This window comes from Limulus polyphemus, unplaced genomic scaffold, assembly GCF_000517525.1.
Source record: "Limulus polyphemus unplaced genomic scaffold, Limulus_polyphemus-2.1.2 Scaffold1182, whole genome shotgun sequence".
Classification (NCBI taxonomy): Eukaryota; Metazoa; Arthropoda; class Merostomata; order Xiphosura; family Limulidae; genus Limulus; species Limulus polyphemus.
The window spans coordinates 61,082-72,053 of record NW_013666792.1 but is presented as its reverse complement, the minus strand read 5'-3'; the positions used below and the strand labels follow the sequence as shown (position 1 = coordinate 72,053).

General features: G+C 34.8%; 1 protein-coding gene across 2 annotated transcripts in view; it reads right to left on the bottom strand.

Moving 5' to 3' along the window:
* Positions 1-10,972, bottom strand: part of LOC106462493 (twist-related protein-like) — an 18,851-nt gene that overhangs the window by 3,423 nt on the left and 4,456 nt on the right. The window contains exon 2 of one of the 2 annotated variants that reach the window (XR_002611288.1): positions 104-237. The exons of the other annotated variant lie outside the window; for it this stretch is intronic. The gene's annotated coding sequence lies outside the window, so the exon portion shown is untranslated. Of the gene's footprint in view, positions 1-103; positions 238-10,972 lie in introns of those variants that run through there. 2 annotated transcript variants of the gene reach the window in all.

The following is a 10,972-nucleotide window of genomic DNA, read 5'->3' as shown; positions in this document are numbered from 1 at the left end:
CGTGAAATTAGTTGCCTTGTCGGTTTTCAGAAAGGAAATCTACCTAGTGGTGGAATGGTAGGATGTGCACCTAGGTAACAAATGTCGTGAAATTAGTTGCCTTGTCGGTTTTCAGAAAAGGAAATCTCCTAGTGGTGGATGGTAGGATGTGCACCTAGGTAACAATGTCGTGAAATTAGTTGCCTTGTCGGTTTTCAGAAAAGGAAATCTCCTAGTGGTGGATGGTAGGATGTGCACCTAGGTAACAAAAAGACATTAAATGATAATCTGATAAAGGTTTATTAAAAAGTGAATCTATTTATATATCAGAAACAACGAAGATCGAGTACATTCAAAGACATTGTTAGAATCAATGTAATCTGAATACGTTCTGGAATAAATTGCTTAGACAAACGTTCTTATATAGCTTGTTTGCAAGAATTATACTCGTGTACAATGGCCTTAAGTTAAACAAATATTTCAGGCATAAGATAAACAGTAACTTCTCCAAGTTATTTGTATAAAAATACATTTTCAGGGTATAGTGAATTATGATACTTTAACTTAAACAACACAAGTAACGATAGAATGTGAATTTCTATCACGGAATAACACGCACAGTTCTACGATGTTAACCAAGATTATTTGTATAAAAAATACATTTTCAAGGTATAGTGAATTATGATACCTTTACTTAAACAACACAAGTAACGATAGAATGTGAATTTCTATCACGGAATAACACGCACAGTTCTACGATGTTAACCAAGATTATTTGTATAAAAATACATTTTCAAGGTATAGTGAATTATGATACTTTAACTTAAACAACACAAGTAACGATAGAATGTGAATTTCTATCACGGAATAACACGCACAGTTCTACGATGTTAACCTAGATTATTTGTAATGGGAAATAATTGTTTAACTTATAGTTTATAAAACAGCAACATCTTTCATTTACAAAGTGTACTGTAGTGTTGCTGTCTTTGTATGCTTATTAGAAAAAGATAATCATATAGTGTGGAAACAGTAAACAAAATACGGCATTAAACGTGGAGTGCAATTTCACTTTTAACTTACTATTTTCGGAAAGTTTAAAAACATGGTGTTTTTACTTCGAGCCTTCATTGAATTGAAGTGGCACAGCGGGCCGGGTTTCGATACCCTTGGTGGGTAGAGCACAGAATAGCCGATCATGTAGCTTTGTGCTTAATTACAAAGAAACAAATTCATTGAATTTATTTATTAAGCCTAGAAGTATAAATTTGTTTGTTTGTTCGTAATAAAACCACATGCAATTGTTTTTTTACAATAGTGCAACATAAATTAATTGCAAGTGGTAGTGCCTTACCCTCGGAAAAAATAACTATCATTGAAATGATTTAGAACTATATAACTAGTACGAAAATAATTTAACCTTAAGAGAGAGACACATTCAGGAACTTATAAACATGATTATTTATAAAATAACAAAAAAGGATAATAGCTTATGTAATAGAAATTACTTTGAATAAACAAAAACAGTCGTCTCTAAAAGTACCGTAATAAAAGCTAGGATTTAGAAACGTTTTTCAAGTATGTTGAAGTTATAGACAGAGCGAAAACGGAGCGTGCAGATATTCAAGTTAGTATAATTCTGGAATAAAACATGTTGTTCTTTTTTACAGACTATGTAACATAGCACGACACTTCAGCTAAATATCGCAAAACACAATTAGAATAAATGCAAATTGGCATTTTTTAGTGAATATTCCTCCTTTTAAGCATATTTATTAAATTAAAGATCCTCAACACTCTTATTTGGGTTGAGAGTGGCCAAGTGGTCAGTGTGCTGGACTGTGAATCCGAAGTTTCATGACCAAGTAGTCAGTGCGCCGGGCTGTGAATCTAAGGTTTCATGGCCAAGTGGTCAGTGTGCCGGTCTGTGGATCCGAGGTTTCATGGTTCAAACTCCATTACAGAAAAAATAAATAAAAGATCACTCTCCGCACTTTGACGCCGTGGGTTCGTTGTAAGAAAGATATTCAAATTGCCATAATCTGTTAGGGTAGCCCACAAGTTGGCGGTGGGTGGTGTTGACTAACTGCCTTTCCTCCAGTCAATCACCTCAAATATAGGGACGGCTAGCGCGGATAGCCCTCAAACAGCTTTGTGCGAAGTTCAACAAACAACAACAACACATAATCATAACTAAATGATAATACATTTTCATTGCAAACACAAATTTAGAGATCGTTCCAAGATACACCAGGAAAGTTCACGGGAATGAACTTATGATAGAAAAATCAATCAGCTAACAATGCGTAACTCACGCTATCAGGAAGGGATAGGTCTCTTGTTCCACAAACTGGTTTGCTAGCCTGCTTTTGCTTTGTTTTTCTGTTCCTATTCTGTCTCCGCGGTAGGTAAAGTTGTAACTGATAAAGAATGAGCTCAGCTCACGATGCTAAAGCTCTTTTAATTAAGTAAATTTCATAATTTAAGGTTAATTACTTTTGGTGTTATGTGTTCTAACCTTTCTTAAATACTAATTACAATAATAATTAACTTTTGGGGGTTCTCTTATTTACTGATAACGTATGTTTGTTCGTAGCTGTTGTTTCTGAACAGTTTTTTTGTATCAGCATTCAGATAAGAAACATTATTTACGAGGTACTATGTAAAACAAAAATGTCAGCACACAAGGGCACGTGTCAAGTTCGTTAAAAATTACACTTTCTCTTACTGCGTGTAAAAACGGAGAATTTTCTTTTCAACTTTAACCTTTATTCTCGAAAAAAAAAATTAAATCAAGCATATCAATTTCCGTGTTAATTAAAACTCCAGAATATAAGGTTGAAATTTGTAGTCATTTGATTGCAATTTATTTTGAAACTTCTATGTAATTATCATCTTCCAGGCCTCAAGTTACAAGGAAATGGGTCGTGTGTGCTTTTAGAAAGTCCTACGTTTGTGGATAATCGCACAAGTGGATTTTTGAAGAATATCAGAGAAGTTAGTAATGGAATGGCCCATAATTGTATAATAGAATAAAAAAAATTAGTATTTAAGAGAAAACATTTTGTAGGAATTTAGAAGAAATAATTCCAATCATGCAAATTTGTTTTTATTGTTTTATTCATTGTTAAAAGCTCAATATGCTAATAAACAATGAAGTATTTTGCAATTTTAAAGAAAAAAGGCCTAAATCTTGTGATAAAAATTTCGTTGACTATATATTTTTTCCGCATTCATCTTAATTTGGTCATTGCGAATCCAAGATCAGAGGCGAGTAAATATAGCATTTCAGATTTATATCTTCGGTCTTCCACAAATCACTGCCCAAGAGGCCTTTCGTTAATACCAGAACTCGTCAGTTGAGTTGGATGATGAGAAGCAAAATATTCTCTGAAATACCTTTTATGTATACAATCTAACTGAGGAGTTTTTGTAGTGCCTCGTAGGAAACAAAAAGATGGATCTGAAATGCTATTTTCACATGCTTCTTATTTTGAGTTCACAATGGAAAAATTAAGAGGAATATGAATAATAATAATATCCGCAGTTAACATGATTTCTATCATAAATATTGGCTTGTTGTTTTCGAACGTTTAAATCGTATATTTTGAAATTTTATTTTCACTGGTGAATTTATGAGTCTATTTCAATGCTGAGCTGGTGTTTTAAGGCTTACAAAATTAAATAAAACCAAAGACTACCATTAGGAAATAGATAAAGGAAATGGTTAGCGTGAATCCGATTGCGAATCCAATGATCCATGGTTTGCACCCCATTGCCGCTAATCGCATTCCGTACTTTGGAATTGTGGGCATGTTACAAGAATGATGGTCAAATTCCACTATTTGATTAGTCTACCAATTCAATTCACAATTAAGAAAATATAACGCAGATGGCTCTTGTGTAGCTTTGGGCGAACAACTGAAACGAATAAATGTTTGTTTTATTAGCACAAAGCTACACAACGGGCTATCTGCGCGCTTTCTAACCACTGGGAATCAAACACCGGATTTTAGCGTTGAACGTTAGTTAAATTACCACTGATTCACTTGGGGACACGATTTGTTTGTTTGTTTCAAGTTAAGCACAAAGCTACACAATGGGCTATCTGTGTTCTGCCCACCACAGGTATCGAAACCCGATTTCTAACATTATAAGTCCGCGGACATACCACTGGGCCACTCTTAGCAATTGTGGGTATATTTTTTGTTTTCTTTATCTAGTCGTGCCCCCCCCCTTTTGTATTTAGTGTTGAATAAGCTGGATCGTATTAACGTATGTGTGTTTATTTTGACTATCGGATGGGACAAGAAGTGCATATAGTTTTTTTATTCATATAAAACACTTTGAAATGAATGTTTCATAGTTAGCAAAGAAAGGGAACATTTTCAAGTACTTATTGATTTGAATATAATAAATGTATCTTTTTTTCTACTGAATGTAGATATATAATTTCTCAGCCGAGTGAAAATGATTCGAAGGGCGCACAATGATTCTATAGGTGTAACTAAAATACATTATTCTCATTAAGAATAAATAATGACAAAATTTCGCTCACTTTAAAGTCAAGCTGTTAATTAATATTAGTATTGGGTATTTTCAACTTGTGCGACAAATGGAATAAAGGGCCAGGTTAGAGATCGCAAAGTTCAGGCATGGCTATCCCTATTTGCTGAATAGAGGGGGGAGGGGACCTGGTGGTTAAGGCGTTCAGTTCGCAATCTGCGGGTCGCGGGATCGAAACCCATCACTAAACATGTTCGACCTTTTCAGCCGTGGGGGCATTATAATGTGAGTTCAATCCTACTATTCGTTGGTCAAGAGCAACCTAAGAGTTGGCGGTGGGTGGTGTTAACTAGCCTTTCCTCTAGCCTATCACTTCGAAATTAGCGACAGCTGGCGCAGATAGCTCTCGAGTAGGGAAGGGCAAACTAATCAGCAGTGCCGGTTGCCCGTGTGTCTACTTTTTATTGCAAAATACAATAGAATAATTTATTATATTCTCTAAGTACCTTCACAGTCACTGGAAATGATTTTCGATCAGACGAGTAAAAATGAGACATTGCCAATCTTTGTCTTTCAAGTAAGAGATCTTTGTTGTGCTATTTTAAGAACTTTACTGTAGTAATAAATTTAACTTATTGAAATTATTGTTATTTAAACAGGTTTTGTATAGGAGAGTGTAAAAACTCAGCGAAAACAACACTTCTCTTCAGGAGATACACGAGAAACATTCACTAAACTGCAGTTGTAAGCAAAATACATTTATAGGCAATATCAAGAAATAATCAAACATAGAATCAAATTAGGAAGGATTCAGACTATAGATTAAGAAACCTACTATCTACAGCACGACTAAAATTTGGTATTTATATGTCTAATTTGATTCTAATAATTTGAAGAATATTGCCAAATTAAGTTACAGTATTTTAATTACAAGAAATTTAAATTACAACACAAAAACAGCAATATCATTGAATGCGTGAGATTACTTCCAAAGTACATTTCGCAAAACCTTTTTTAAGACCATCACCAAACATCTCCACCTTGCTTCACCACCACCAAACATAAACACACTTGTAATCTTAGTCCTACTAATGTTTTATTGATTCCTATGCTTTATGGTTCAGAGCGTTCATAAACCCTTTTTTAGCGTCTAAGTTAATTGAAGAATGTTGAACCTAACTGGTTCAACAACTCCTCCCTCAACTCTCTGCTCTTAATCTCACCTACACTATCCCTTATTTCTCAGTTTGTATATGACCACCTTTCTTTTTCTACCCTTAGGTCATTTCCTTTGAATCCGTCCTTCTATGAATCTTCTTCATCAATTTATGCAAAACATAATAGAAATCTTTATCGTGCTCGAGGCTTCTTTAATTCCAATTGCGTTTCACATTCTACAACCTATTAGAAAGCCAAAATGATTGTTGCTAATATAATCCTTTGCTTCAACGCTTCTTCTTAGAATCTTCAGAATGATCTTTGATGCACGTGAAATCAAACTTATTGTTGGGCGATCTTTGCATATCCTTGCATTTGACTTCTTCTCTAAGTGAATCATTATCAATCTCATAAAGTCGCCGAGATATTCATAAATTCTCCCTTCCCTTCTTATTCGAGAGCTTCTTTATAATTTCTGGTAACATTTCATCCAATCCTTTCTTCAAATCTTTCTGTAAGGAAAAAGATAATCGACATCAACATCGTTTACATCTTCTATATCAATCTATTTTACTTTGTTGCCCTTTTCGTATAGCTCTTCAATGAATATTTCCACCTGTCTCTTACATTCCTTGGTTCCGTCAGGAGTTTTCCTCTTTATTGATGACAGTGCTATTGTTGATTCTTCGTCTCCTAGTGCCCGAGATCTTTCTTACTTTTTTCATATATATAAGATCTGGTTCACCATCACATTCCATTTATTTGAATTATTTACACTATTCTTACCAGCACCTCTCGTTTAGTTATCTAGTTTCTCTACTCAACTTGTGCAACGTTATATACATTTGGCGATTTGCCTCGGTGTTGACCATCTTCCAATCCGGTGTTTCTTCATCTCTTCTAGCACCTATTCTTTTCTTATTATTTTTTCTTCACTTGTCTGATATTATTCATTAGACTTGCTTTCATCACTTTCTTAAGTCTACACTAATACCCTTCGATAATTTCATAAGTCTCTTGCATTTATTGTTCTTCTTCCACCCCCTTTCTAAACTTTTTTCCACAGGTTCCCCCAACAGCTCTTATTACCTCTTTTTACTCTTTTGCGTTCTTTGATTCTTTTCAATCGCCATCTTGTCTTCATTACCACAAGAGTAGCCATAGTCTCGACACCAGGAGTCCCGATATTTTTATCAAATCAAAATTTAATCAAGTTGATCTCCCGGCTTTTACCGAGTACACCTGTGCCGCTTTTAATGCCTAAACTATATAATTGTCAACATCATCATATTTTTCTTACATAACTTCCCCAACTTCTCATTTTTACAGCTAAGCTCCCAAAACTGTCCAGTTTCTGACTCACTCTGAATTCTCCCACAACTGCGTTCAAATTTCCAATCACTACTAAATAAGCATTTCCCTCCTCTCCTTCCATATGTTCCTCCAAGTGATTGATCACATACTTCGTCCACTTCTTCATCGCTGTTCTCTGTAGTTAGCAGGTGGTGACAACACCCATTTTTTCTAAGGGATTCACTGGCTGATTACCCCTTCCCCCTCCTTACCAGACGTGAAACCCCTTGGTTGAAGGTGAGGGATATCGCTTACGCCATTTGTTGTTCTATGATCCGCACTTCGAATCTCGAAGATGCAAACTGATATAAATTTAATCAAGTGAATTTTTGATAACCATATTTATTGTGTGAATATATAAATGCAGAAAATAATTAACACAAGTTTGCCTCTATATATTTTTATTTTTGTTATTTTCAATTACACTTAAACTTTATGATAACAAATTTAAAATAATTAAACATAATTTATTATTATATAACTTATAAAAACTGCAATAAGCTAATTAGCATAAGTTATTACTTTACATTTATTATGAATTATAAATAGTATTTTGTATATTATCCACCTTTCGTTTGTGTTTGTGTATTGTTCAGAAAGTATTGAACTGTATTTTACTCATTTATGAAGTTCAATTCTTGAGGCTTCCCACCACCCACCCACCTATTACAAAATTTGTCCCTTCATCTCCAAGTCCCTAATCCTGCTCTGTATGGATAAATAATAAATGTAAAAAAATTTTTTTTTCTAAAATCCAATAAACCACCAATACTGATTTCTATGCTTGCAACTGATTACTAAAATAGCATCCGTGAGTTTCTATTTTATTTACCATTAGTATAATTCTACGTGAGTAGCTCTCAAATACAGCCTACAGTAAACTTGTTGACAAATATCTCCGACAGTAAACTCGTTGACATATATCGCCGACAATAAATTGTTGACAAATATCTCCGACAGTAAACTCGTTGACATATATCGCCGACAATAAACTTGTTGACAAATATCTCCGACAGTAAACTCGTTGACATATATCGCCGACAATAAACTTGTTGACAAATATCTCCGACAGTAAACTCGTTGATATATATCGCCGACAATAAATTTGTTGACAAATATCTCCGACAGTAAACTCGTTGACATATATCGCCGACAGTAAACTCATTGACAAGTACTGCTGACAGTAAACTTGTTGATAAGTACAGCCGATAGTAAACCTGCTGACAAATCCCATCAAAAGTAAACTCGTTGACAAGTACCGTCGATAATAAACTTGTTGACCAGTACTACTGAAAATAAATTCATTGACAAGAACTACCGACAGTAAATTTGTTTACTAGTACCGCCGACACAAAACTCGTTGACAAGTATTAACGATAGTAATCTTGTTGACAAGTGATGTCGACAGTAAACTCGTTGACAAGTACTGCTGACGGAAATTCGTTGACAAGTACTACTGACAGTAATTTCGTTGACTGTACTGCTGACGGTAAATTCTTTGACACGTATTACCGACAGTAACTGCGTTGACAAACACCATCAAATCCGTTGATCAGTACTACTTACTGTAAACTCATTGGCAAATACCATCTAAACCTGTTGACCAGTACTACTGACAGTAAACTCGCCACCCAGTGGCACAGTGGTATGTCTGCGGACTTATACTGCTAGAAACTGGGTTTTGATACCCGTTGTGGGTAAGGCACAGCTCGCACTTTGTGCTTAATAACAAACAACAACGACAGTAAACTCACTGACAAGTACTACTAACAGTAAGCACGTTAACAAGTACTACTAACAGTAAACCCATTGACATATAATACCGATTTTAAACTTGTTTATAGTACCGCCGATATTGAACTCGTTGACAAGTATCATCAACAGTAAACTCGTTACAAATACTTCTGACAGTAAAATAGTTGGCAAGTACCGGTGATAGTCAATTCGTTGAAAAGTACTAAACAGTAAACTTGTTGACAAACACCACTTAAACTCGTTGATTATTACTACTGACAATACCGCTGACAAGAACTTCGTTGACAAGTAGTACTGACAAAAAATCATTTAGAAGTACTGTTGACAATAAATTCTTTGGCAGGTACAACCGAGAGTAAATTTGTTGACAAGTACTAACAACAATAAATGCGTTAACAAGTACTACTAACAGTAAACCCATTGACATATAATACCGATTTTAAACTTGTTTATAGTACCGCCGATATTGAACTCGTTGACAAGTATCATCAACAGTAAACTCGTTACAAATACTTCTGACAGTAAAATAGTTGGCAAGTACCAGTGATAGTCAATTCGTTGAAAAGTACTAAACAGTAAACTTGTTGACAAACACCACTTAAACCCGTTGATTATTACTACTGACAATACCGCTGACAGTAAACCCGTTGACAAGAACTTCGTTGACAAGTAGTACTGACAAAAAAATCATTTAGAAGTACTGTTGACAATAAATTCTTTGGCAGGTACTACCGAGAGTAAATTTGTTGACAAGTACCAACAACAATAAATGCGTTAACAAGTACTACCGACTGTAAAATTGTTGACAACTACTACCGACAGTAAACTCGTTGACAAGTACTATCGACTGTAAAATTGTTGACAGCTACTACCGACAGTAAACTCGTTGACAATTACTACCGACTGTAAAATTGTTGACAGCTACTACCGACAGTAAAGGCTCTTGACAACTACTACTGACAATACACTCGCTGACAAGGCAAACTCCCATGAAGTTTCAAAAATATTGCAGTACTATGTTTGAATATAACGTGATCGCTTATATTATATTTTCGATATACTTTAGCATATAATATCAAAACGTATATAATTGAGAAAAAATAATGCCACACCTTAACAAGTCAAAGTGATTTAGAATAATTGATAGTTCTGCTTTAGATTATAAGAAGTGCTTTGCTCACCAACATCAATATCAAAATAATTTATTAGATCGGTTAAGTTTTATGGCAACAGCGAGTACAATTTAAAGTAATGCTGTCCGACTCAGTAAGTCTATTACGTAGGCCTTAAGCTCTGAAACTACAAAGAAACGGTTAACATCGCGTTAAGAACAAAACATTAAAACGTCTTCATTGTTGTTCTTTATGGCGCGAACTTACACAATTGGATATCTACTCTCTGTACACAGCGGAGAATCGAACCCCAGATTTTAGCATAGTAAGTACAAAAACTTACCGCTATTCCACCGAGGTACAAACGTTTTCATACTTGCCGCTCTATAAAACGATAAATATACTAAGCTCGTCATAAGCGAACGTCACATAGCAGGATAGATGAGAGTACCTTAAATTCAGGGTAAAATGTAGGGTCGATTACGATTCGAATAAAAAATAAAATATTCCATTTCATACCAAAGAACTTACTTAACTAACCTAGACTTTAGCCGAAAGGAAATCCTCAATTACAGGCAGAAGTAATCTTCTTGTTTTAATTACGTTCGTAGTAAATCACTTCTGTTTATAAGTATTAACATGAGGCTTATTGTAACTATCTTCAGTGAAATATTTAAAACCCCGAATCTTCGCGAAAGGCTGTTAATTTTTATACAAAATTTTCGCCATATCTTATCATCGTCCAATAATATTTCTAGATTCCTGTTTAAGGTATTTGATTCTCTACAGACAACTGTAGCCATTTGATATCTTCAGCCAGACACGAGCGGGTATGTACGGTTGTAAAACACGTATGTAGCCATTTAATATCTTCAGCTAAACACGAGCGTGTATGTACGGTTGTAAAACACGTATGTAGCCATTTAATATCTTCAGCTAGACACGAGCGTGTATGTACGGTTGTAAAACACGTATGTAACCATTTAATATATTCAGCTAGACACGAGCGTGTATGTACGGTTGTAAAACACGTATGTAGCCATTTAATATCTTCAGCTAGACACGAGCGTGTATGTACGGTTGTAAAACACGTATGTAGCCATTTAATA